Genomic DNA, 6,042 nt, shown 5'->3' with positions numbered 1-6,042 from the left:
AATAGATATGTCCTACAACCAAGTGCAACCGACTGCCCTTCCTCCCCAATATAATCCACTCCAACTAACACACCACCCACCTCACTATAATTTAAACCCTCCTTCCTCCAGCACCGTTGTACCCCAATAACCCTCCTCCTCACACGCCCTCTCAGAGCGAAGTAAGAGTTAGAGAGCATGAGAAGTCATAATCCTCCTCGCTCGTACGACCTTGAGTTATCAACCTCGCCCGGAACGCCACGACGCATCTAAAGGTATATCACCACTCATGGAGGTGCTCTATCGAGGAGCCTTCTTGGCAACCCTTCCCTTATGCCAGCCTCCTCTTCCACAAAACATTTCTCTCGTATAGAATACACCATTTCTCCTTTGTTTCAGTGTTTTATTTACTGAGAATAGTCCGGTTTAGACATTTTGTTCTCCTCCCACGTGTCATGGATTTGTTTGCGGTGGAGTTTTACAAAAAAAATTAGGGTGTGGGTGGGTCTGCTTCAATGCGCGTGTTACCCATGTTCTCTTGTTAGATCTCAATGTTTGTGAGATATAAGCGGGGATTTTGATTTGTGATGATATGGTTGTTGATATTACTAGTACCTATGTTACCACCCACTATGAGTACTAGCCTAATTATCTTACCTAAAAAGTAAGCTTAGTTGCAAACTGTTACACGAATGCTTAGTGATCCGTAAACATGTCATTGAAATTTGCATAGGTAGACTCGCTCTCCGAGGGCACTGAGCCACTGAGTGGCCACTCACGATAAATGTGCCTCGACTGTACTCCTCATAGTAGCACACTTGTCTTGCAGTGGCAAAGCGGAGACAGACAACAACCACCGGTTAACTGCTGACTTTCTTTGCTACCTCGTTTGAAACTCTGTCTTCAGGATGAAAGCTTGCTTGAGTACCTTACTTGAAAACAAACCGCTTGAGCTGTAACTAAAACAGAAAGGTTTGATCAGTCACTGTTTGCTCTCTAACTACTTCTTCTCCCCTGCTCATCGCTTCCAATTCTATGACTGCCGCCTTATCTCTTAAGAAGTGGCAAACCTGGATTTGACAACATGCAGCGGCCTTAAAGATGATGGTCATGTTCATAAGCTCAGCTACACCGTTTTGTTGAGGATTGTGAGCAACAAAGCTATCTAACAATACCTTCAGACTTGCAATATGATTCAAACTCATTAGAATAGAATTTCATCCCATGACCAGTTCTTTACCTTTCTTTCAGTTTGCCTAGAATTAGCTTAATCTAAGATTTGTGCTTAATTGCAAACTATTACTATAATGCATTGCGATTTGTGAAAGAACTGGTAAAAATGAGTAGTTTGAGCAACAAAAAGTTAATAGTTGGTCTTTTATGTGGTATTTCCTCCCGAGCCTTATACCATGGAAGGTTGACGGTGCGATGGAGGTTGGTTCCACCTTGTAAGTTTAATTTTGCGCGTGTCGTGTTAAATCCATGGTAAGCCGCGTGTTGTGCCTAATCCATGGTAAGAGAATCTCTAGCAAAGTCCGTAAAAGGCCCAAAACCGAAAAATAACCGCCAGTTTACGGGTTCGGGCGCCGATCAGTAACCGTAAATGAGCCGAAACTGAAAAAAAATTCAGGTCGAGACCGAAACCCATACTCGGCCTGTATTTGTAGGGGCCGACGGCGCAAACGAAACGCAGCCCGAACACAATCCCTAGTTTACGCGCGAGGGGAGTTTCAACTCCTCCCAATCGCCGCCGCCGATCTGCATGCACTCACCTTCCTATGCGCCGCCGTCGTCTGATTTCTCCATGATGAGTCTCGAATCGACCCAACCGGCCGCCGTTGCTATCTCGCAGACGCCGCCACCCTCTCCCGCGGTCGCCGGAGCTTCCGCCGCTCTACCAACCACACCGGCGACCCCTGCGACCCCCGCGGAGGTAGCTACCACGGTCTCGTCGACAAGCGTGGTGAAACGGCGGCGCGTAGGAACGCATGTGGTCCCGCAAGCTGGTGCCGCGGCGGCCACCGGTGATGTCCCGGCGGTGGCAACGAAGCCGAAGGCATCCCGTGCTAGACCGAAGAATTCGGCGCCCAAAAGGACGAAAGTGAAGCCGACGACGAGCCATGGCGCCCAGCATCCGTTACCCTCCCCGCCAATGCCGCCGCCACAGGAAAGCCACTGCAAACGTTGCCTAGGACATGCTCGACGACGGGTCAACAAGGTAGACATCAACTATTCCTCGATTTTTCATTGCGAGTAGATATTGAGGCCGTGTACTGCTAGGAACGAGAACACCTCGTACATGGAGATGTTGGACGAGGTGAACATTAACCCACTCCCTCCGTTCGACGCTGGGATGGGCGGAGATGAGGACGACGCAGATGAAGGGGAAGAAGGGGACGAAGGGGAAGAAGATGAAGGGGACGAGGTTGTGGTCGAGTGGAAGCCGATGGAAATAGGAAGAAGAGACGGGAACAACTACACGGAAATTGAAGACGCCACCTTGTGCCTAGCTTGGGCCACCGTGGGGATGGATGCAGTCTCCGGCACCGATCAAACAGGGAAGCGCTACTAGCAACACATCGAGGACAAATTCCATAAACTGATGCCGCACGTTCGTCATCCTGTCGATCGCACGTACCGATCCCTCCAAGGACGTTGGGACGCGATCAAACCGGCCAGCAGCCGGTGGGCAGCAACAATGGACCAAGTGGTGTCCAATCCTCCTAGGGGCGCAACTGTGGACGAATATGTGAGTGCATATTTTGTTTGTACAATTGTAGTTTCGCTTTGGTGACATATTGACGATTTGTTGTTTGGTTTTGCAAATGTAGGACCGCATTGCCGATGCGAGGTACAGAGACATGGCCGGCAGCAAGGGCAAGAGCTTCACCATGCGTCATTGCTTTGATGTGCTTCAACACCTCCCCAAGTGGCAACTGAGGGACGAAGAAGTAGCACCTAAGAAAACTGCAATGGTTGCGTTCGACGACACCGAGGACGAGAATGAGGGCCGGAACGCTGACAAGCTGGAGGGAAACAAGAAGTCCAATGAGAGGTTCAAGCTCGAGGGGGAGGCTCCATTGTTGAGGGACAAGTTTGATCAAATGATGAAGTCTAAGGAGGTGATAGCGGCTAAAACTTTGGAGACCAAGCTTGTCATCATCGAGAGGAAGAAGGAGGTGAGTCTTGCCAAGTTTGAAGCCAACCGATAGGAATCAAGGAACAAGGCCAAGTTGGAGGAGATGAGATCAAGGTGAAGAAGGCCAAAGCAATGAAACAACTATTGGCCGAAGAGATGAAGATCATGATGATGAACACCAAGGACATGAATGAGCAACAACTGGAGTGGTGGAAGGAGGCCTCGGCGGAGATCACGGCAAGACGAAGACTAGCTCGTGAAGAGGCAACTGGTGGTGGCTCGGTGACTCATGGAGGCGGTGGCGATGATGGTCACGGCGGGCCAACCTCGGTTTGATGCCGGCGGTGAGAGGAGATGGTGAACTATTTGCTATGATTTGTCATTTGATGTCTGCACTATGAACTATGCATGAATTGTTTGCATTTGATTGTGTCATTTCTTTGATTATATGCAAAGTCTATGATAACGAAGCCGCTGGCGCAGAATATAACCCGTAAACCAAAACTGTAAAATAGAATTCATTTTACGACCCGAATACACGAGTTCGTTGAACTGAACTCCACGTTTTCAGTTCGCGTTTTTACGGGGCTCTGCTAGAGATGCTCTAAGTGTTGGACGGTGTAGCAGTGTTTCCTCCATCCCAAGATATGTTGCATGTAAGTTTCAGTTAAAGTTAAATTTAAATTTGTAAAGTTTGATGGACTATATAGCAAAAAATATTATATGGATAAGCTGATCTTGTAAAGTTAAAATACGTTTCACCATGAATCTTACTATTGTTTTCACCGTATAAAAGTTGGTATGCGCAATGTCGGGACGGAGGGTACATGTGAATTGTATGGAAGGAATCGTGTCATCGAAATTTGCATAGGTGGACTCACTGTCCGAGGGCACCGAGCCGCTGAGCTGACCACTCACGATAACTGTGCCTCGATCTCTACTCACACTTGTCCTGCAATGGCGCCACCTGGCGACCGTTTCCCATCCGTAATTACAGCCTTGGGTGAGCCGCAGAAGATCCCTGAACCCCCCGTCGATTCTCGCGCGGCGGAGCTCTCACTCTCAGCCACCGGATCTGACCGGCGGACGGCTCTGCCCTCATCACCCGCCACTGACACAGCCTCAAACACCGCCGCACCGCACTCCCACCTAAACCCCATTCCCCCTCCCCACAACGGCAGAACCCTCCCACCGCACCCAACCTCGGCCTCGGGAGCACCGGACGCCGGAATCCCAACATTCATCTCTCGCCCGGGACCTCAGGCGAGGACGCCCGCAGCAACGAACCCGGCGCCGGCATCGCCGGTAAGCCACCTCCCCTGGACCTCCTCCTCCCCGCCCTCCTCTCCCCTGGGCCTTCTCCTCCCTCCGTCCCTCGGCCGTCCTTCCACCTCCAGAGGCCCGCCCCTAACCCTAGATCGACGGGCGGGAGCAGAACGCCGGCGGCATCCGGCTCGGAGGCATCCGGCCTCCTCCTGACCCTCTTCTTCCGCAACTCCGGCGAAACCTCACGTTCGAACTCCTCCTCGCCCTTCCTTCCTCTCGCGGCCACTCACCGCGAGAGGAGCTGCAGAATACACAACATTTTTCTCTTCTTTCTATTGTTCCCTTTACTGTCAGCGGCCTGATCCGGACATTTTGTTCTGGTGTCCCCTTTACTGTCAGCAGTCTGATCCGGACATTACCTCGTCTCCGACGCGTCCAGTCCCACATGGATTTGTTCGAGCTGTAGGATCAGTCTATATTTTGTCGTGTTTTCGGTGAAACCTGTGTGTCCCCTTTTTACAACTTAGATCTTCCAGTCTGTTATATAGGCGGGGCGTATTGGTTTGCTTTTCTGGGTGGGCTTCGCTGAAGCGTGTGTGTGTGTGCTCCCCACATCCCCTTTACTGGTATGGTATAATCGACATCACTGGAGCGCATAAATTTTACTCTACTTTTTTTTTGGGTGGGGAGAGACTGGTTTCAGTTGTTCTGCCAAAATGTTGGGTGGCTTCTAATGCCCTCAGCTCCTGAACCGTTCATGAATGTCTCAATTTCCTGAGTTCTACCTTTGTACATAACATTTTGTCAATAGAAAATCACAAATCCCCTACGGTTTTACTGTCAAAAAAAAAAAAACCCGTCATGAATGTGAGCTAGGGTGTCCAGTGTGGCGTGTTTGAGGTTAGGGTGGCGCGAATCGTCCTTTTGTTGTTCAAGTGTATGGCTTACACTGCACTAAGAAGTTGGTTGGATGTGTGGGATACACAGAACCCAGTGAATCCTACAAACCAGGGAAACCTTTAACTGAACAAAACCTTGTTCGGCCGTCCTTCCCCTCCAGAGGCCCGCCCCTAACCCTAGATCGACGGGCGGGCGCAGAACGCCGGCGGCATCCGGCTCGGAGGCATCCGGCCTCCTCCTGACCCTCCTCTTCCGCAACTCCGGCGAAAAATCACATTCGAACTACTCCTCGCCCTTCCTCCCTCTCGCGTCCACTCACCGCGAGAGGAGCTGCAGAATACAGCATTTTTCTCTTCTGTCCTCGTGTACCCTTTACCGTCAGCAGCAGTCTGATCCGGACATTAGCTCGTATCCAACGCGTCCAGTGTGCCGTTGATTTGTTTGCGGTGGAGCTGCAGAATCAGTTTATTTGTTTGTGGGGGTTTCGCTGAAACGCGTGTGTGTGCTCCCCACATCCCCTTTTTACAACTTAGATCTTCCAGTCTGTTATATAGGCGGGGCGTATTGGTTTGCTTTTCTGGGTCGGCTTCGCTGAAGCGTGTGTGTGCTCCCCACATCCCCTTTACTTACTGGTATGGTATAATCCAGATCACTGGCCCGCATAAATTTTACTCTACTTTTTTGGGTGGGGTTCAGTTGTTCTGCCAAAATGTTGGGTGGCTTCTAATGCCCTCAGCTCCTGAACCGTTCATGAATGT

General features: G+C 50.5%; 1 protein-coding gene across 1 annotated transcript in view; it reads left to right on the top strand.

The window, feature by feature from the left end:
• Window positions 1–4,319: 4,319 nt before the first annotated feature.
• Window positions 4,320–6,042, top strand: part of LOC124668008 (DNA-directed RNA polymerases IV and V subunit 2-like) — a 24,688-nt gene continuing 22,965 nt past the window's right edge. Inside the window, exon 1 of the mRNA XM_047205216.1 lies at window positions 4,320–4,423. The gene's annotated coding sequence lies outside the window, so the exon portion shown is untranslated. The remainder of the gene's footprint in view (window positions 4,424–6,042) is intronic.

The sequence above is a fragment of the Lolium rigidum genome, chromosome 6 (genome assembly GCF_022539505.1).
Source record: "Lolium rigidum isolate FL_2022 chromosome 6, APGP_CSIRO_Lrig_0.1, whole genome shotgun sequence".
Classification (NCBI taxonomy): Eukaryota; Viridiplantae; Streptophyta; class Magnoliopsida; order Poales; family Poaceae; genus Lolium; species Lolium rigidum.
The sequence above is the reverse complement of the archived record's forward strand: the minus strand, read 5'-3'. Positions and strand labels throughout refer to the sequence as shown.